Consider the following 22,423-nt stretch of genomic DNA (forward strand, 5'->3'; position numbering starts at 1 on the left):
TGCTTGGCTTTCATCATTCTGGCCCCTATTCAAGTGTACTTTAGGCACCTGCTCTAAAGTGATCTGTGGGGCCCTGTGTGCTGGGGTCACTTTCTGAGGGATGCCTTCTTGGGTTGTACACCCCACTCCAGTGTGGGTGCAATTTCACTGTCGAATGTTCTTAGCATCATGGGAGTTTCCTTCATAGTGCTCATTACACTTGGAGTTTTCCATGTTATTGATGTGATTATTGTACTAATTTCTGTCTCTCCCTCCCTAGAAGCTAAGCTCCACAGGGGCAGGGAACCTGCCTAATTTTGTTCATCCTGGTAAACCCGAAACACCTAGTTCAATGCCTGGTACATAGTAAGTACTTAATAAATATTTGTTGAGTGAATGAGTGAATGGTCACTAGTTGAATGGCTCCAATGGGATCCCATGGTTATCATGTTAATGATGTCCTAAAGGATCCCAGTCCTATTTGGTACTGGGAAGTTTCTAGACTAGGGGTTGGAACTTTCTGGAAATGGCTAGGTAGTAAATATTTTCAGCTCTGTGGCCAGACAATGGACTGGGTTGGAGGCTGAGGGCTTAGTTTCCCTAAACCCCTCTATTATCTCTAAAGAGGGATAATAGTTTCTAGCTCATATGATTATTATGGAGGTTCTATAAACTAATATGCGTGAAGTGCTTAAAGTGGCTGATATATAACCCTCGCTTGGGTTTTAGCTGTTATTGTGGGGCCTGTATATGACAGGGGCATGGGCAACAAATGCATATACCAGTAAAGAAATGCAAATGAATATCAGCTAGAAGAAAACATGGTAAATAGAAGCCCTACTGGATTTCCACATGCGTGTCAATGACAGGCAACCTGGATTATATATCTGAGATATCACAGCGAGAAGAGCTAGCTGTCTTGTTCTCAGAGGAAAACGACAACCTGTGGAAAGAAGTAGCACAAAGCATAGGGTGAGGAAATGGTGGCCTGAGGAAAGACAGCAGCGACAGAGAATGCGCGAATCACTGTAATGTTTTCTCTAGGAAAGTCCCAGGGGTTCTCCTGGAGGCTGTAATCGCCTATTGTAGGCGTCGGGAGCCCAGCTCCTTGCTCTTTGCAAGCTGTGCTCCCTCTGGCCTCTGTCTGTCTCCGTTAGAGACTAATCATATTTGAAAGTAGTTTTTATCTGTGATTATTCAGCCGTATGTGAGGAGCTTAGGCGTTTAAGCCGCCACTTCCATCAAATCCAGGCACGTGGCCCTGTTAATACACAGAGTCCTCGCTCGAGTAGGCAAAGAAAGCAGTCCCCACCCGCCTCCATGTGGGGAGGTTTTAGGGAATTAGCGAGGACGGGCTTCTGGGGTGACAGAGCGGGGCAGACGACACAGGCATCAACTCCTGGGGAGAAACAAATACGAGAGGACTAATAGCAGGAACTCCACCCAGGCCCCTTAATCGATAGTGGACTGGTGCTAAAGGTGTGGTTTCTGGGACTTTAATAAGCCCATGTCTAGAAAGATTACATATTAGTTGAGAGAACAATATTCCATTTTTACCGGCTCTTTCTAATCTGCGGGAGATGATGTGCTGGGCGAGATTTAATACTCACATATGAATTTCAGGTTCTCTGTTAAATTGTGGTAAAGGTTAGAGTGAAATCATCCCTCTTTCTAGGGGGGGTGAGGTGATGGTGTGGGGGCAGGGAATCAGCCACATGGCAGGTCAAGGATGAATTCAGAGGGCACCAGGCCACAACACAGACAAAGTCATTGGATTGCCCTTGTTTCTCTTACTGATGTTTGCTTTTTGTCTTTTCAGTGTTGTGATGTAATTCACACAGCATGCAATTTACCCATTTAAAGTGTGCAATCCAGTGGTTTTCATATACCTACAGTTATGCAACCATCACCACAACCAATTTTAGAATAGTTTCTGCCCTGAAGAAAGCCCATACCTATATGAGCAGGTACTCCCCATTTCTCATCAGCCACCGGCCCTAAGCACCACTAATCTATCTTCTGCCCCTGTAGATTTTTCTGTTCTGTACATTACATGTAACTGAAATCATATAATATAGGGCCTTTCATGACTGGCTTCTTTCACTTAGCATAATATTTTCAAAGTTCATTCATGTTGGAGCATGCATCAGTACTTCATTTCTTTTCATTGCCAAGGAACATTTCCTTTTATGGACAGGACACATTTTATTCATATATTCATATGTTGATGGGCTTTTGGATTGCTTTCACTTTTTGGCTATTATAAACATTTGTGTACAAGGTTTTATATAGATGTATGTTTTCATTTTTCTTGGGATATACTTGCATCTAGGGGTGGAATTGCTGAGTCATATGGTATCTCTGTGTTTAACCTTTGGAGGAACTACCTGACTTTTTCAAAGTAGCTGCACCATTTTACATTCCTACCAGCACTGTGTTTCTCTAGTTTCTCACCAACAGTTCCTCTCTATTATTATGGCCGCCCTAGTGGCTGTGAGGTGCTATCTTATTGTGGTTTTGACTTGCATTTCCCTAATGGTTACTGATGTTGAACACTTTTTCATGTGCTTATTGGCCACTGTATATCCTCATTGGAGAAATGTCTATTTCTAGTCTTAGCTTATTTTTGTAATTGGATTATTTGTCTTTATTATTCAGTCATAAGTGTTCTTTATATATTGGGGATGGAAGTCTCTTATAAGATGTATGGTTTGCAAATCTTTTCCCATTTTGTAGATTGTCTTTTTACTTTATTGATGGTATCATTAGTAGCACAAAAGTTTTCAATTTTTTAAAAGATTTTATTTATTTATTTTTAGAGAAGGATGGGAGGGAGAAAGAGAGAGAGAGAGAGAAACATCAATGTGTGGTTGCTGGGAGCTGTGGCCTGCAACTCAGGCATGTGCCCTGACTGGGAATCGAACCTGTGATGCTTTGGTTCGCAGCCTGCGCTCAATCCACTGAGCTACGCCAGCCAGCGCCCAAAAGTTTTCAATTTTGATATAATCCAATATATCTATTTTTTTTTTTGGTCGTGTGTGTTTGGGGTCGTATCTAGTAAGACTTTGGGAATGAACATTTACTCTTATGTTTTCTTCTGAGAATTTTAATAGTTTAGCTCATTTAGGTCAGTGACTCTTTTTCAGTTAATTTTTGTATGTAGTCAAAAGTTTATTATTCTGCATGTAGAATCCCACTTGTTACAGTGGTGTTTCTGACTTTTGTGTCCAGTTCAGTTAATGTCAACTCCATTGTCCAGTTGTTCAGGCCAAAATCCGTTCTTGACACTTATCTCTCACTCTGAGATCTTGTAGAGTCAACCTTCAAAACAGGTATAGAATCTGATTGCTTCCTATCACCTTTACTGCTACCACCCTGGTTCTAGTAACTAACTGCCAGCTTTGTCTGGATAATTGCAGAGGTCTCCTAAATGGTCTTCCTGCTTCTGCTCTTGATATCCCTAAAGTCTATTCATCACACCCATAAGCTAGAGAGAGGTATACTTACAACTTTAAAGCAGGTTATGTCCTTGCTGTGTTCAAACCCTTCAGTGGCTTCCCCCTCACGCAGAGTGAATCTCAAGTTCCTTTTGTGACCTATAGACCCTACAGAAAATGCCCTCTGACTCTATCAGTTTCCCTCTTTGCTCTCATCTTCTGCTCTGCTCCCCTCAAACACACTGCATCAGCCACACTGTACTCCTTGCTGTTCCTCAAACATATTGAGCATGCTCCCACCTTGGGTCCTTTGCATTAGCTATTTTCTCTGCCTTGGAATCTCATCTTTCCCCAGATATCCTCTGGTCTTTATTCCACAGTCATCTTATCCATGTGGGAATCTTTGTACATCTTATCTAAAATTTCACCTCACCAACTCTTCCTCTACTCTTTCCTTGCTCTGTCTTATCTCCTAAACACTTTTCATTTTCCAACACAATATGTATTTTCCTTACTTATCTTGTTTTTTGCCTTCCCAACTCAAATACCTTCCATGAGGGTAGAAGTTATGTTTACTTCACTATTGTATCTCCAGAATCTAAAACAGTGCCTGGCACATAGTAGATACTCAATAAACAAATGTTAAACAAAATAAGCATACTGATTCTGGTCTTCCCAGAATATCTTTTTATCATACTCTTAATGACCATTCTGTCAACATAGTACCTAAAAGGACCACTTTTGGAAAGTGTGCTCAGGGATGCAACTGTTACTTGGTCTCTCCCAGCTACACTACACATCCAGATTTGCAGGCCTTCACCTACTATTTGCAAGGTCTGGGTTAAGAGCACAAACGGAGACTCACATACTGTATGTTTACATATTTAAATGTAAATCAATGTATATATGTTCTATCCTCCTACCTTCAAAATAATAAAATTTAAAAAATTCAAATAAAGGCAAGGTTTTTATAAGACTGAAAGTTGGTACAATATCAAAGACTACTCTCCATTAAGTTATTGGTTACTTTCTATATTCTGTTGGTGGACTGGCTGGCGATGTTTGGATGAGTAAAAAGAAGGTACATATAATTCATAAATTATATATTTCATAAAGTTTCTTTTTCTATCCTAACTTGAGAGAAATCACTGTTTTTTATAATTAAGATTTTTACTAGTTTGTATTTATTTATATTAATCATTTAGTAATTAAAAAGAAAGTATAATTGCATTCAAAATAGTCGACATTTGGATATAGTTTCACTAATAAAAGATATAGTAAAGGTAAAAATTGAAAGATTAAAAAATTATTTTTGATATGTTTTCAAAAAAGTAATTTCTTTCTAAGGTATTCAAAATTATTTTTTAAAATTAATAGGTAAATACAAGTTATATGTGAATAATTTAAATATTTTAAAAATAATAATGTTGAATTTAATTTCTGAAACTTAAATTAAATCTTTTTAAAATTTTTAAAAATGATAGCTCATTGATTATGCTATTACAGTTGTCCTCCACCCAGCACCCCCCACTCCCTCAGGCAATCTTCCCACCATTGTTCATGTCCATAGGTTAAGCATATATGTTCTTTGGCTACTACATTTCCTCTACTGTACTTTACATCCCCGTGGCTATTCTGTAACTACCTATTTGTACTTCTTAATTCCCTCACCTCTTCACCTATTCCCCCACATGTCCTGCCCACCTGACGCCATCAAAACACTCTCTGTATCCATGATTCTGTCTCTTGTTTGCTTAGTTTGTTTTTTAGATTCAATTGTTGATAGATATGTATTTTTACCATTTTATTGTTCATAGTTTTGATCTTTTTCTTAAATAAATTCCTTTAACATTTCATATAATAATGGTTTGGTGATGATGAATTCCTTTTGTTTTTTTCTTGACTAGGAAGCTCTTTATCTGCCTTTCAATTCTACATTATAGCTTTGTTGAATAGAGTAATCTTGACTGTAGGTCCCTGCTTTTCATGACTGAATATTTCTTGCCAATCCCTTCTAGCCTGCAAAGTTTCTTTTGAGAAATCAGCTGACAGCCTTATGGGAACTCCCTTGTAGGTAACTAAGTTCTATTTTCTTTCTGCTTTTAAGATTCTCTCTTTATTTGTAACCTTTGGCATTTTAATTATGATGTGTCTTGGAGTGGGCCTCTTTGAGTCCATCTTGTTTGGGACTCTGTGCTTCCTGGACTTGCATGTCTGTTTCCTTCACCAAATTAGGGAAGTTTTCTTTCATTATTTTTTCAAATAAATTTCCAATTTCTTGTTCTTTCTGTTTTCCTTCTGGCATCCCTATGATGCAAAAGTTGGACCTCTTGAAGTTGTCCCAGAGGCTGCTTATACTACCCTCATTTTGGGGGGATTCTTTTTCTCCTGGTTGTTCTGATTGGTTGTTTTTTGCTTCTTTTGTTCCAAATCATTGATCTGATTCTTGTCTTGATCTGCTCTACTGTTGTTTCCCTGTAAATTGTTCTTTATTTCACTTAGAGCATCATTCATTTCTGACTGGATCTTTTTATGCTGCTGAGGTTTTTGAGCATCCTTATAACCAGATGCTCAAGTTCCTTCAGCATCCTTATAACCAGTGTTTTGAAATCTGCATCTGACAAATTGCTTATCTCCATTTTGTTTAGTTATTTTTTCTGGAGATTTGATCCATCCTTTCATTCGGGCCATGTTTTTTTGTCTCCTTGTTTTGGCAGCCTCCCTGCATTTTTTCTATGTATTAGGTAGAGCTGCTTTGACTCTGTGTCTTGGTAGTGTGGTCTAATGTAGTAGATGCCCTGTAGGCACCAGTGGTACAGCCTCCCCTATCACCCACACTGGGTAGTTGAGGTACACCATTTGTGTGGGCTGAGTACACCCTAGTCTTATAGTTGAGCCTTGGTTGCTGTTGTCAGATAGTTGGGAGGGATTTACCCAGACCAGTCAGCTCCAAGGATTAGCACTGACCACTTACCACCACCCTCTGCCCCTGTGGAGGATCAGCTGTGCAGGGGCAGGGTGGTTGTGTTTCGATGTGGTCTATAGCTGTCCACTGGGTATGCTGGCCTTGGAGTTTCCCAGGTGGTGCAGGCCAAGGTCAGCCTCCACCTGTGGTTTTCTCAGGGCCACCCTTCCTGAGCTATAAAGCAATCTGAGATGGCTGCTAGTTGTGCTGGGCTGGGAGATTCCCAGGTGAAGCCAAGCTGTGAATCTAGGTTGGCTGCTGCTGGCACCAGCCCTTGGACTCACTGATGCCAGCTGTTGCTTGTTTGAGAGGATTTAGAAAGTTGTGTAGCATGAGACAAGACCAGCCATACATATGGAAAAGCAGCTTGGGTGGGCCTGTAAATTAGGTAGGGCTGTGTCTCTGGGGATCTCCAAGGTGGTTTAAACAGTGTTAGCCATGTTGATGGAGTCTCAGATATGGCACCCACTTGCTAGCTCTGTGGCTTGGTGGTTGTGTGAGGGGAGGATTTAGAAAATGGACAGTGGCTTCTGCTTGCATTGATGTCAGACACTTCACTTTCTCCCAGTATGCTGATGCCTTTCAAACTGCTACCCCAGTGCTGGAGCTCAGAGGGAGTGAGTCTGAGTAGGTGAATTCATGTTTGGGTTCTTTAACAGGAATTGCTTGGGGGGTCCAGAAGTTTCTTCCATTGACTCCATTCCCACTGGTTTTTGCAGCCAGAAGTTGTGGAGACTTACTTTCCTGGCACTGGAACCCTGGGCTGGGTGGCCTGGTAGACTCTTTGCTCTCAAGATATCCCTCCCCAAAATTTATCCACCACACATGGGTGTGGGACCAGCCCATTCCGAGTCTACGCCCATTCTACCATCTGGATGGATGTGGTTTCTTTCATTCCGTAGTTGTCAGACTTTTATTCAACTCAATTTCTGACGATTCTGAGTGATGGTTGTTCTCTATTTCAGTTGAAATTTTGATGTGGTTGTGCAAAGAGTCAAGCCATGTCTGTCTATGACACTATATTGACTGGAAATCCTTTTAATTAGATCTTATTGCATATTTCTATTTAAAAATTATCCATAATTTGAATTTTCTATGTCCATTCAGTTGAAAAGATAAAAAATTAGTATCATGGGTCCTATGTTATACCCAGACTTCTGCATATACACAATTAAGAGTAATATGAATTGTTTAATATTACAGCATTGTCTTCATTCACAACATGCAGCTACTGCCAAAGCCATACTGATTTCTACAAAGGTCCAGAGCCACAAAATGGAGCACAGAGAGAAGCAGGAAACAGGCCATCAGCACTGTGGGGAGATGATTCCATACTATGCAAGTATCTATTGCATTCACTCTATCCAAGAGGGAGTATTTGACAGGTTAGTTAATTTGTCTTTTACCTAAGTGCTCCTGCTGCTAAGATCATCCTGACACTTGACAACAGTGACAGTTCTGCCTTTGGCCCTGGCACCCCACACAAACCCTCAAGCTGTTTGGACATAGTTCCCTTCTGTTCTGAGGACAGAGATCAAGATCAGGGGGAAGTATTTCTGTGGGGCATGAATGGTAGGAGGTATTACTGAGGATGGATGTTTTGGGCAATGGGTTGTGCTTTGACAGTGCTACATGCCAGATCCTAAGTGACAGAAGTGCACAGGGAAGGGTCCCTGCTGCTCAGGTCTGCATCAGGTCCTACCGATGTGTGTGGATGAGAAGGGATTTGAGGAAGAACTTCAGGGCCTAGACACCTGTGCAGCATCTTGGGCTGCATAAAACATTTTCTTTTGACACTTGTGGGAAATTCATTCCATATTTCTTATCTGGGTGATATATTCTCACTTCTGATTTCAGACTTTTCTGTGAATAATCTTAAGAGTTGAGACTCTTTTGGATCAAAGAGTCATAGACCTTTCCATTTATATTAAGGATGCAAGTATTACTTTCCTAATAATAATTAGTTTTGGTTTTGTGGACCAAAAGCATTGCCACAGATATGTATTCTCAAATATTCTTATTCCCAGATAAAGAGCTAGGCAAATGCTGTGGTTTGAATAAAAAAAGTCAACAATGAACAATTCAACCTCACATAATCAATTTTATTTGAGCTATTAACAGAGAATAGTTTGCACTAGAGACTTCTTACATCAAGTAATAACCAAATGTTAAGTAAACAAATAATCAATTATTAAAATGTAGCTGCTATAATGTAATCCTTTACATTTCAGTAACACCAGCATTTGAAGGGGGATGTAAAGCTAGTTAAAGATATCTGATATGCAAAACAAGAATACAACCATGTTCCCTTTGTTAAAAATTTTTAGAGGATCTATTTCTAAAATTTACAATTTGAAGTTGGTGTTACGATTCTGAAAGGTGTAAAATCCAATCTGATGTAGAAATAGCTGATTAAGATGTCAGCCAAAGCATTGTTTTCAGGGTTTAGTGCCCTTGCAAAATCAAAATTTACCTTTAATATAGGATATAGATACTTTTCTTATTTATGTATGTATATATGTGTGTATTTATATTTCTAATTGTTCTATTACAGTTGTCACAATTTCCCCCTGTTGCTCTCCCCTGCCAGCCCACCACCCACTTTTCTTTTTGGCCAAACTCAGGACAACTTTTTTTTGGTGAACATATTTTCTCTTACTTATATTTTGGAGTATAGATAATTCATTCACAGGGTTAGAAAACGAAAAAGTAAAAAAAAATTGCAGTGAAAACTTATTCTCCTATGTCTGCCTCTACCTACACTGCCCTCCACCCACAATGCTGTCACAAACATCATTTTGATGTATGTCAGAGTGTCTTTGCATATATCCACAAATATAAATTTCAGCTCTTATTTCGTGTATTTGTGAACCTTAGGGTTTTTTTTTTTTTTACTTCTTATTTACTAATATACCCTGGAGATATTACCATATCATTACACAGAGATTTTCCTCATTCTTTATTTTCAACTGCAGAGGACCCTGTTATAGGTTGTGTCATGCTTAATTTAACCCATTTACTCTAGATGAACTTTGGGTCATCTCCAAATATGTTAGGCTAAACACACTGCAGTGAATAACCTTATGCACACATGATTTTACATATATTTAGGGTAAATGTCCAGAAGTGGAATTGCTGGGTCAAATTGTGCATGCATTTGTGATTCTGATCGATAGATATTGCCAAATTGTCCTTTGTGGGGGGAGGGTAGTCATTTGGGCTCCCACTAGCAATGAATGAGAGTGTCTGTTTCCCTAAAGCTGGCTCATGTTATGAAGAATGCTCGAGTGCAGACTATAGCATTCAGCATCAACTTTGTAGGAGAGAATAGCACTATTTCCCTAGCACTCTGCAACCTTTTACTCCTTGCCTCTTGCTTGCTGCAGAACTGTAGCCAAGTTATCTAAGCACTTGTGCCTTTGTTTCCTCAGCTATAAAATGGGACTATAAAGGCACCTACAGCCTGTGGTAGTTGGGAGAGTCCCATGAGGTTATGCACACACAGTACAAAGCACAGTTCAGTGTAGTAAGTGTTTAAGAAACTATCTGTGCTCTGGTTGGATGGCTCAGTTGGTTGGAATGTTGTCCTGTACACCAAAAGTTTGCAGTTACACCAATTGGGGTGTGTACAGGAAGCACCAATCTATGTTTCTCACAGTGGTGCTTCTCTCTCTCCCTACGCTTCCTCTCTCTCTAAAATCAATAAACATATCCTTGGGTAAGGATTAAAAAGAAAAGTTAAAAAGAATAAAAAGCTGTCTGTTATTACATGGATCACATCAATAATGCCACTTAGAGAATGTTCCATTTCTGCCTCTATTAGGCCACAGTGTATTAATATCTATGCCAGAAAACTATGACATTACTGAACATGTTCTTGGAAGGAATCTTGGTTCTAGGTACATGAAAGTGAGCTCTTCTGTTGAGTGTAGTTGGAGAAGAGGAAACAGTAGGTGGTTAGTGAAAAGGGAGGTGATGAAGATGGTAGAGTAGGAACAGAAACTGCAATGAGCCTTGCAAAGGGAAAGGAAACCTGGTGCTTTGGTGCCAAAACCCTTTGCTCCAAGGAGAATTCTAAACTGTATGTACCAGATGCCAAGGGCCCCGGGACACTGTCTGGCCTGGAGTTTTCACCAGGACAGCCAAGGTTCTAGAATCCTGAGTATACCAGACGGGCTGGGGCTACTCCACTGGGCTAAGCAGAGTTGGCAGCACAGCTGTATGGTTGAAGGCTCTTTCTCTGGAGTCAAAGAGCCATGGGTTCAAACCCTGGCTCTACCACTTGATAGCAGGACGTCTTAGGGTGCATTCATATTTCTGATCCTCACTTTCCTCATCTATCATCTGAGGATAAATATCACAGTAGAGACATCCCCTCCCTGTATGTTCACAGGGAGGGCATGAGGATTATATGATGTGATAGTTCTAAGGCATTTAGCACCATGCCTGGCACAAATTGAGCACTTGGTAAGTGTCACAAGAGGATCAAAAAGGACATCCATTGAATAGGGCTTTACAAACTCTGCATCTCTGGGACACAGGAGGGACCCCCAGAGAATATAGATTAACAAATTTAAGTCATAACATCAGAAGAGATCCATTTGGGTAGATGTACAGTTACAGAGAGAAAAAAATGCCTTTTAGCAGGAATGTTATTTGCAACAAAGCAAAATGAATTCATCAGTGTCTTTTTGCAGAAGCAGGATAGGGAAGTCCTGAAAACATTTCTAGCAGTCTCGAGGCAACAAATGGAAAATGAATTGTATAGTACTGATTGCTGTTAATTTAAGACATAAAAAGCCCTGATAATCTCTTTGGTATTCTCTGCTTTTTTATGTTACTCACCAAAGGTAAAATAGACATACTTTTCAATACATTATCTATCCCTTTATCTCATTTCCACGTTAAGGATATATGTTCTTTAAACACTTCTACTGCTTCTACTTATTTTTTCAACCCACCAGTCTATGTTAGAACTTAATCCTTGTGCCTGGGAATCAGCAACTGGGCTACTCTCCTTGCTCGACATCCCCTAATCTATCTGTTCTGCTTGACGAGTTCCTTCTTAGCCAGGCTTCATGTTTGTGAAGTATTTCCCAGGATCACCAGCCATCGATGGCCCTTTTTTCTTTGATTCCATAACATTTCATTTATAGTATTTTTCATATTGGGCTCTGGTTCTTTGCATATACATCTGTCTCTTCCTTTACACTGGGAAATCTTTGAGCCAAGGGTTGTATCTCTCCTTCCCTTTCTCCATCAAAGTTTGTCAAACATGTGTTAAGTGTCAGGTCTTATGACAGGGTCTGTGGATTCAGAACTGAATTAGGCACAGTTCCTGGTCTGGCAGGGAAATCTCAAAACAGTGTGAGATTAAAAAAATAACTGGACATTCAGCTAAACTCCTTATACACATACTCTAATTTCATCCTTTAGTTGACCCTAGGTACCCTCATCATTATTCCCATTTTACCTTGGAAAAGCCTGAGCCAGACAGAAAATACAATTTGCCAAAGAACCTAGGGCTAGCAAGTGGCCTCAAATCGTTGTCAAGGTGAAGGTCAGGAGACACCTCCCTCCCCAACCCGGGAGAAGGCAATGTCCAGCAATGTCAAGACTGTCAGAAGGATTTGGCTAGATGAAGGAGTGTGGGAAAGGAATTCCAGGTAGAGGGATTGGGTTGAGCAAAGACTCGGAGGTTAGAAAGCATTATTCTTTAGGGAACTGCAAGAGTCTTAGTTGTCTCTGCATCCCCAATATTTGTACAGAACATGGTACTTAGTAGGTTCTTACTAAATATTTGTTATAAGGATGCATTTCTACTGCTGAAGTCCCTAGGTCTGGTAGTTCTATTCTGGGTTTGGGTTCATGACATTCCTCAGGGTCCCATCACCAAGTTCTCACTTTTGCTGAGGTTCTGAGGCTGCATGGGCCACTGTCCCATCTTTGGAGAGTGTGTCTCCAAATTGTTTCCATTCACGCCCCCCCACCCCCGAAATACAGTGCAGAGGCTTATTCCCCTACCTCCACCCTATAGATGTGCAGGCAGTGTGTCCACATTTGGGTCCATCAGATTGAGCAAATCTCTAAACATAGCAATTGCTGGGTGGATAGTTGGTGGGGTCCCCTGATGAGTCCATCAACAGGCCACATAGCCTTGGGGTACTTGAAAACTACCCTTTACAGATGGGAGACATGGAACATGCATCTCAGGGAACATGCATCTTAGGGAGGCTGCTTATGATCTGCCCAAACTTCCTACCCCCTCCATGTCTTTTTCATTATCTCTCCTGCTCATAGCTGTGAGGAATATCTGTCTAGTCTAAATGGAGGTGATAATGGAGAATCTCTTTTCTTACCCTTGTTTTGCATAAGACACTCTTTCAAGGACAGGAATTTTCTTTTTTATATAACATGGCAATTAATAGTAAGGACTCTAGAGCCAGACTCCTTGGGGTATGAGTCCTGGCTCTGCTACTTACCAGCTTTGTGACTTTGAGCAGGACATTAGTCTCTGTACCTCAATTTCCCCACCTACAAAATGAAGTTAATAATAATATCCCACAGATTTTTTTGCAAGAATTTATAGAAATTAAAACACGTAAAGCATTTAAGTGAAATAAATCAGAGAAAGACAAATACCATATGACTTCAGTTATATGCAGAATCTTAGAACAAAATAAATGAACAAATGAAACAGAGATAGACTTATAGGTACAGGGAACAAACTAGAGGTTGGAGGGCTGGGTGAAAAATGTGAAGGGATTAAGTAGTACAAATTTGTAGTTACAAAACACAGGGATGTAAAATACAGGATGGGGGACATAGTTAATAATATATATAGTAATAACTATGTGCGATGCCAGGTGGGTACTTGAAATATGGGAAAGATCATTTTGTAAATTGAATGATTATCTAACCACTGTGCTGTACATCTGAAATTAATATAAAATAATATTGCATGTCAACTTTAATTGAAAAGTGAAATAGTCCTGACTGGTGTGGCTCAGTGGGTTGGGCATCATCCTGTAGACCAAAAGGTTGCTGGCTTGATTCCCAATCAGGGCATTTGTCTGGGTTGTGGGGTCAGATCCTTAGTTAGGGGTGTGCAAGAGGCAACCAATTGATGTTTCTCTCACACAATGATGTTTCTCTCCCTTTCTTTCTCCCTTCCTTTCCCTCTCTCTAAAAACAATCAAATAAATAAAATCTAAAAAAATTAAAATAAAATAAAAATGTGCCTTTTGACTAAAAAGTATTTTTAAGCTCTCAGGACAGTGCCAGGCACATTGTAGGTACAATGTATATGATGATGATGATGATGATGGTGATGATGATGATAATTAAAATTACATAAAACTCCCTCTTCTCTTCTGGTTCTTTTGTACTAGATGTTAATGGCCCAAAGCCCTACCCAATGGAAATTAGTTCTTTTCTTCACAGACAAGGGGAGCTTAGATTTTAAGTTTATAATTCAAGTTTAAGCTGTGTAGCATGAAAAACAAAGCCACTACATTTCATATTAAAATAGTAAGATTGTTCTCATAAACATTATTTCCAATTTTTTTTTAAGTTGATTTGTTACCTCAAACCAAAAAAACCTAATCTAGTCTATTTACTGAAATTATCATGGGTAAACTGAACCTCAGAAAAAAAAATGCCTAATGCATGGTCACATAGCTATGGGGCTGGAACTTGAATACATGTCTCCTCACCCCTGTTCACGCTCCTTGCAGTGTCCTAGCACCAAGTAAAGAAATATAGCCATTATTTGAAGCTTCTCTACTTTTTTCTATGACAGTGGTCAACACACTGTGTGTGTGTGTGTGTGTGTGTGTGTGTGTGTGTAGAGCCAGATAGTAAATATTTTAGGCTTTGTGGGTCAGATGCCTATCATGACTACTTAACTCTGTCATTATAGTGTGAAAGCAGCTTTAGACAATATGCCAACACATGTAGGTGACTGTGTTTTAATAAAACTATATTTAAGCTCTGGCTGGTGTGGCTCAGTGGATTGAGTGCTGGCCTGGGAACCAAAAAGTCACTGGTTTGATTCCCAGTCAGGGCACATGCCTGGGTTGCAGGCCAGGTCCCCCATTTGGGGGCATGTGAGAAGCAACCACACATTGATATTTCTCTCCATCTCTTTATCCCTCTCTTCCATTCTCTAAAAATAAATAAATGAAATCTTTTAAAAAAACTCTTTAAAAATTGTTGGGCCAAATTTTACCTGTGGGCCATGGTTTTTCCATCCTTGTTCTCTGTCACCCCCAGCTGGAGTGCTAGAATAGTGAGAAGGGGGAAAACCCCACTTCTGTATCTGCAGCAAGGTATTAGTGAAATGCTAAATGTGGAAAAATAGGAAAAGGAAAGAGTTATGGTGTGTGAAGTAATAAGGATAATTAGGCAAAAATCAGTTCTACTTTTCCAACCCAGCTATGGCTGTTTCTTTTTCTTTCTTTCTTTCTTTTTTAAGAGAGAAAATAGAGGGATCCAGGATGGTGCAGTCTTATGTGGATGTCACACTCAAGACCAAACTGGAATTATAACTAAAATGTAGAACAATAAACCTGAATAACTAACTGAAGACTAGCTGGATAGATGTCTTATAACCAAGGATTTCCAGAAGAAGCCGCATTGAGACTGGTAGAAGGGCAGAGATGCAAAAAGAGCTTGCCCCACTCTCACAGGCAGTGGCTAAGATTTCAGAGAAATGTCTCAGTTGAAAAGGTTCCCCCTAAGAAGTGTGGGGTCCCAACCCCACACCAATCTCCCTAGCCCAGAGCACCAGAGCTGGGAAAAGGTACCCACATAATATCTGGCTGTGAAAATCAGTGGAGATTCTGTCTGCCAGGGAGAAACAGTAGTCTTCTAGAGACATGAGTGCCCTCCTAAAGGGCCAACACACAAAATCTTGTTGGCAGCCACTCATCCTGGGCTCCAGCAGAGGGAGGGCAGAATGAGTTGGAGTTGTGTGAGAAGAGGCTGGGCTTTGTGGCTCTGGAGACAGAGCCGATAGGACAGCCACTGGGAACCCTGTGCTGAGTAACTCTCCCCAGCTGCAGGCACCATATATCTTGGGTGGAGCACTCCACTTCTTACAGCATCAGCTGGGGGAATGCAATAACCCTATCTTGTGGAGCCCATGCCCCGCTGAGGAATCAGCTGCTTGGGCCAGGAGGTGCAGACCTGGGTTGACTCAGGAGGAGTGAGTGACTGAGTAATGTTACTTTGGGGTGGGGATTATTTGCCACAGCTTCTGGTGAACCTGACTACTACCACCCACTTGGGAGATCCTCTAGCTCCACCCTTTCAGCTCCAGGCAACCCCACTCTCTCAACTCCTATTTGCCCTGCACTGAGTCTGGGCTGATTCTAGGACAGACTGAGTCCTTGTGTGGCTTTGGGGTGAAGTCACTACCTCCTTTTTCCCCAAGCCTGACTGGCACCTCCCATCATGGTAGACCCACTAGCCCCACATTCCCAACTCCTGGAAGCCCCACCCTATTGAGCTTGGGCTCTTGGCAGAACCTTAAACAGACAGAGTTTTGTGGCTTTAGAATAGGGGCCATTTTTCTCTTGCATGCTCAACTGATGCAGAGCCCACCCTTCATGTGGCTAAATCTTGGTCTATTTGGACCTGATAAACTTTTCTGGTGACCCCCTGACAACTCCCTGAGACTCAACTCTACCATAAAGGTCTATGGGTGCATGGCAGGCTATAGCTAGATTTAGTTTACCCTGGGACATTTGTACTGGCACTGACTGAACCCATATCAGACTGATGAACACAACTTGCCTACACCTGGTGATTCACTGAGAACCCACCTCACAGAACTGGAGTACTACCAGAGGCTCTTTCAGTGACTGAGCCTATCAGGAAGTCAGCAGGTGGAAGAAAGTAGAGGAGGATCTCAGGATGCCTTGGGGCTTTTGCTAACCTGCCTCTGGGCCTAATCCTGGTAAAAGCTGGCCTTGGTGTGCAGCTTGGTCTTTTCTACACTCACCCAAACCCAGCAAAGGTGGCCATATACTCTGGATCACTTTGTATATCCAAATAGGTTACCAGGAACAGTCACAGGCAGCATCTGACATTGGTCTGCACCAGAGTGCCTCCCAAGAGGCTCAGAACCAACATACCCAGTGACTAGACTCAGACAACATCAGAACAAGAGCCAATAAGCTTCACAAGCAGTATATTCAAAGAGTGATCTTGACCTGAACCAAACCCTGCTGGGGCAAATTCTGTTTTGTGTTGTGAGCACCTGCACTGCTGATTGTATGCCATGGTCGGGGTTGAGCCTCATAGTCAGCCAGTCTGAGGGTTAATCCCATGTACAAACAGGACAATACCAATCAAGAGTCAATTACAACAGGAGGGCCCACATTCTATATACAAGGGACATTGCTGGACAACCCAGTTCAGGTGATCAAGGAGACTCTCCACTGGTTCCCACAGGACACCTACTATATAAGGCCACCCCACAAAGACTGGGAGTCATAGAAGATCTATATAATACATAGAAATAAACACAGAGAGGCAGCCAAAATGGGGAGACAACAAAATAAGCCCAAACTGAAAAAAACAAGAAATCTAATGAAATGGTTGCAAGCAATTTACCAGGTATAGAGTTCAAAAACAATTGCTGTGAGGATGCTCAAGAGACTTAATGAGAACTTCAACAAAGAGATAACAAGTATGAAAAAGTCATAAAGAACCAGTTAGAAATGAAGAATACAATATCTTAAGAATACACTAGAAGAAATAAAGAGTAGGTTGGATGAAGCAGAAAACGGAATCAGTGATTTGGAAGACAAGATAGCAGAAAACACCCAATCAGAGCAACAAAATGAAAAAAGAACTTTAAAAAATGAGGATAGTTTAAGGGACCTTTGGGACAGCATGGCATGTAACAACATCTGTCAGAGGGGGAGCAGAAGGAAAAGAGAGAAAGCAAGAGATCAAGAACCTATTTGAAGAAATAATGACTGAGTCCTGGCTGGTGTAGTTCAGTTGACTGGAGCATTGTCTCTTACACCAAAAGGCTACGGGTTTGATTCCCAGTCAAGGTGCATGCCTGGGTTGCAGGTTTGATCCCTGCTGGGGGAACATATAAGAAGCAACTGATTAATATTTCTCTCTTAAATCATGTTGCTCTATTTCTCTCAAATCAATAAATATATTTAAAAATTAAAAATAAAGAAATAGTGACTGAAAGCTTCCATAACCTGGAGAAAGAAAAAGACACACAAATTTAAGAAGCAGAGTCTCAGACAGAAAGAACCCAGAGAGGCTCACACCAAGACATGTCATATTAAAATGGCAAAAGTTAAGAACAAAGAAAGAATATTAAAAGTAACAAGAGGATGACAGTCAATAGTTATCTACAACGTAGCTTCTGTAAGACTATCAGCTTATTTCTCAACAGAAAAGTTTCAGGCTAGAAGGGATTGGCATAAAATATTAAAAGTGATGAAAAGCAAGGATCTACAACCAAGACTATTTTATCCAGCAAAGCTATCATTTAAAATTGAAGGAGAAATAAAGAACTTCTCAGACAAGAAAAAGCTAAAGGAATTTATTACCACCAAACCAGTATTATAAGAAATATTAAAGGGTCTTTTTAAAATCATTTTTATTGTTGTTCTAATACAGTTATCTCCATTCTCCCACTACCAATTTTCTGCACCCCACTCACCCCCACCTCCCACCCTCAACCCTACCCCGCCTCTTGGCTTTGTCCATGAGTCCTTTATACATGTTCTTTGATGACCTAAAGTGTCTTTTTTAGAAGAGTAAAAATAAAAAAAAACAGAGAAACATAGTTATAAATAATAAAATGACAATAAATATGTACCTATCAATAATCACTTTTAATGTAAATGGCTTAAATGCTCCAATAAAAGACATAGGGGAGCTGAATGAGTAAGCAACAATCCCATAGACATGAACAATGGTGGAGGGATTGCCTGAGGGAATAGGAGGGTGATGTGTGGAGGGGGCAAAGTAGGAAAAATTAGGACAACTGTAACAGTATAAACAATAAAATGTAATTTTTTAAAAATAAAAAACCCAAAAGAACAAAAAAAAAGAAAAAAGAAAAGAAAACAAGACTCATATATAAGCTGTCTGCAAGAGGCCCAGCTTTGAATTAAAGATGCACACAGGCTGAAAGGAAAGGAGGAAATGGGGGTTTAAATGACACATTAGATCAGATGGATTTAATTTATATCTTCAGAGCATTTTATCCCAAAGCAGCAGAATATACATTCTTTTCAAATGCACATGGAATAGTTTCTAGGATAGACCACATGTTAGGACACAAAACAAGTCTCGATACATTTAAGAAGACTGAAATCATATTAAGCATTTTCTCTGGCCACGATGGTATGAAACTAGAAATTAATCACAAAAAAAGTATAAACACACAAAGACATGGAGGCCAAATAACATGTTACTAAACAATGGATGGGTGAACAATAAGATACAGGAAGATATGAAAAGATACTTTGAAACAAATGAAAATGAGAACACAACAACCCCAAATTGATGGGACACAGCAAAAGCAGACCTAAGAGGGAAATTCAGTGGATTATAGTCCTACCTAAAAAAATAACAATAAAAATATCAAATAAACAATCTAACTTTACACTTAAAGGAACTTGAAAAAGAACAACAAACAAAGCCCAAAGTGAGCAGAAAAGAGGACATAAAGAAAATAGAAATAAACAAAATAGAGTATAAAAATTAATACAAAAGATCAATAAAACCAAGAGCTGATTCTTTGAAAAGATAAACAAAATTGAAAAAATTTTAATCAAAATCATTAAGAAAAAAGAGAGGGGACCCAAATAAATGCCATCAGAGATGAAATGGAGGTAACAACAGAGTCTACAGAAACACAAGGGATTGTAAGAAAATATGAACAACTACATGGCAACAAATTGGACAATTTGAACAAAAGGATAAAGTTCAACAAACACAGTCTTTCAAAGCTGAATCAGGAAGAATCAGAAAATCTGAATAGACTGATTATGACTAATGAAATTGAAGGTGTAATAAGAAAAAAACAAACTCCCAGCAAACAAAAGTCCTGGACTGGGTGATTTCACAGGTAAATTTTACCAAGCATTCAAAGTAGAACTAACACCTAAGTTTCTCAAACTATTCCAAAAAATTCAAGAGGAAGAAAGACTCCCAAACTCATTTTATGAAGCCAGCATTACCCTAATTTCAAAACCAGATAATGACACTACAAAGAAGGAAAATTATTGACCAATACCCCTATGAACATAGATGCTAAAATCCTCAACAAAATATTGACAAACTGGATCCAGCAATACATTAAAAAGATCTTATACCATTATTAAGCGGCCTTTATTCCAGGGATGCAAAGTTGGTACAATATCTCTAAATAAATAAATATACCTTTTGTAAATAAAATGAAGGATAAAAACCACATCATCATATCAATATATGCAGAAAGAACATTTGATAAAATCCATAACCCATTTATGATAAAAACTCTCAGCAAAGTGGGAATAGAGGAAACATATCCCAATATAATAAAGGCCATACATGACAAACCCAAGGCAACATCATACTCAATAGGCAAAAAAATACAATCATTTCCTTTAAGATCAGTAATGGGACAAGGATGTCTGCTTTCACCTCTCTTATTCAACATAGTACTGGAAGCCCTAGCCATAGCAATCAGACAAAAAAAAAAAAAAAAGAAATAAAAGGCATCCAAAATGGAAAAGAAGTACAACTGTCATTATTTGCAGATGACATGACAGGGAACCCTAAAGATTCCACCAAAAACAAAACAAAACAAAAAAAAATGACTAAACTGATAAAATAATTCAGTAAAGTAGCAGGACACAAAATAAATGTCCAGAAATCAGTTGTATTTATATATACCAATAGTGACCTATCAGAAAGGGAAACTAAGAAAACAGTCCAGCCCTGGCCAGTGTGACTCAATGGCTTGAGCATGGGCCTGTGGACCAGAGTGTCACCAGTTTGATTCCAGGTCAGGGCACATGCTTGGGTTGCAGGCCAGGTCTCCAGTGAGGGGCATGTGAGAGGCAGGCACACATTGATGTTTCTCTCCTCCTCTCCCTCCCTTCCCCTCTGTCTAAAAATAAAATAAATAAAATCTTAAAAAAAGGAAAACAATCCCCTTTACAATTGCATTAAAGAAAAGTACTTTGGAATGAATTTAACCTGTATTTGAAAAATGACAAGACACTGATGAAAGAAATTGAAGAGGATACAAATAAGTGGAAGCATATACTTTGTTCATGGATTGGAAGAATTAATATCATTAAAATGTCCATACTACCCTATAAATTCAATGCAATTCCTATCAAGATGCCAATGGTATGTTTCACAGAATTAGAACAAGTATTCTAAAACTTTATATGGAACCACAGAAGACTCCGAGTAGCCACAGCAATCTTGAGAAAAAAGAACAAAGTTGGAGGAATCATGCTACCTGATATTAAACTATATTACATGTCCACAGTAATCAAAATGACATGGTACTTGCACAAAAACAGACATATAGGTCAGTGGAACATAACAGAGAGCCCAGAAATAAACTACACCTTTAAGTTCAATTGATATTTGACAAAGGAGGTAAAACATACAATGGGGTAAAGATAGTCTATTCAGTAAATGGTATTGGGAAAATTGGACAGACACAAGCAAAAAATGAAACTAGACCACCCTCTTACACCATACTCAAAAATAAACTCAACATGGATTAAAGACTTAAATGTAAGACTCAAAACCATAAAAATCCCAGAAGAAAACATAGGCAGTAAAATCTTGGACATTTCTCATAGCAATATTTTTTCTATGTCCCTTCAGGCAAAGGAAACAAAAGAAAAAAAAAACAAAACAAATGGGACTACATGAAAGTAAAAAAATTTGCACAACAAAGGAAACCAATAATAAAATGAAAATACAATACACTGAATTGGAGAACATATTCAACAATGATACACTTAATAAGGGGTTAATATCCAAAATTTATAAAGAACTTATAAAACTCAACACCAAAAAATCTTGAACAATCCAATAAAAAAAATGGGCAAAGGACCTGAATAAACACTTATCCAAAGAGGACATACAGATGGCCAATAGACATATGAAAAGATGCTCAATGTTGCTAAGCACAGAGAAATGCAAATTAAAACCCCACTGAGATGTTACCTCACACCTATCAGAATGGCTGTCATCATTAAACCAACAAACAACAAGTGTTGGTGAGGATTTGGAGTAAAGGGAAACCTCGAGCACTGTTGGGGAGAATGAAGATTGGTGCAGCCACCTGGAAAACAGTACGAATTAAAAATGGAACTGCCTTATCGCCCAGAGATTCCACTTCTAGGAATATGTCTGCAGAAACCTGAAACACTGATTTGAAAGAATACATGCACCCCTATGCTCATGGAGGTGTTATTTACAATAGCTAAGATTTGGAAGCAGCGTAGCTGTCCATCAGTAGATGAGTGGATAAAAAGGCTGTGGTACATTTACATAATGGAATCCTACTTGGTTGTAAAAAGGAATAAAATCTTACCTTCTGTGACAGCTAAGGTAAGTGAAATAAGCCAGTCAGAGAAAGACAAATACCGTATGATCTTATTTATATGTGGAATCTAATTAAGAAAATTATTTAACAAACAAAATAGCAAGAGAAGCACAGACACATAGAACAGACTGACAGCTGTTAGAAGGGAGTGGGGTTGGGAGAATGGGTGAAAAAGGTGAAGGGATTAAACGAAAAAAATAGAGATGGCAATTTTTCCACATTAACAAATGAGTTTTAGGGAGAGATTCAGTGAAATCGTGTCAGTTACATGGCATTCCCAGTATACCTTGCCAGGAACTCCAAATAAAAGGGCATATTTTATCTATTCATGTGACTCTAGTAATTTTAGTCTATAGCATGAGATTTATTCCCTTAGCTCCCAGATATTAGCTTACTTTATTAGGACATCAAGAAATAAGCAGAAAGAAGAGAAAATAT

The sequence above is a fragment of the Phyllostomus discolor genome, chromosome 3 (assembly GCF_004126475.2).
Source record: "Phyllostomus discolor isolate MPI-MPIP mPhyDis1 chromosome 3, mPhyDis1.pri.v3, whole genome shotgun sequence".
NCBI classification, from domain to species: Eukaryota; Metazoa; Chordata; class Mammalia; order Chiroptera; family Phyllostomidae; genus Phyllostomus; species Phyllostomus discolor.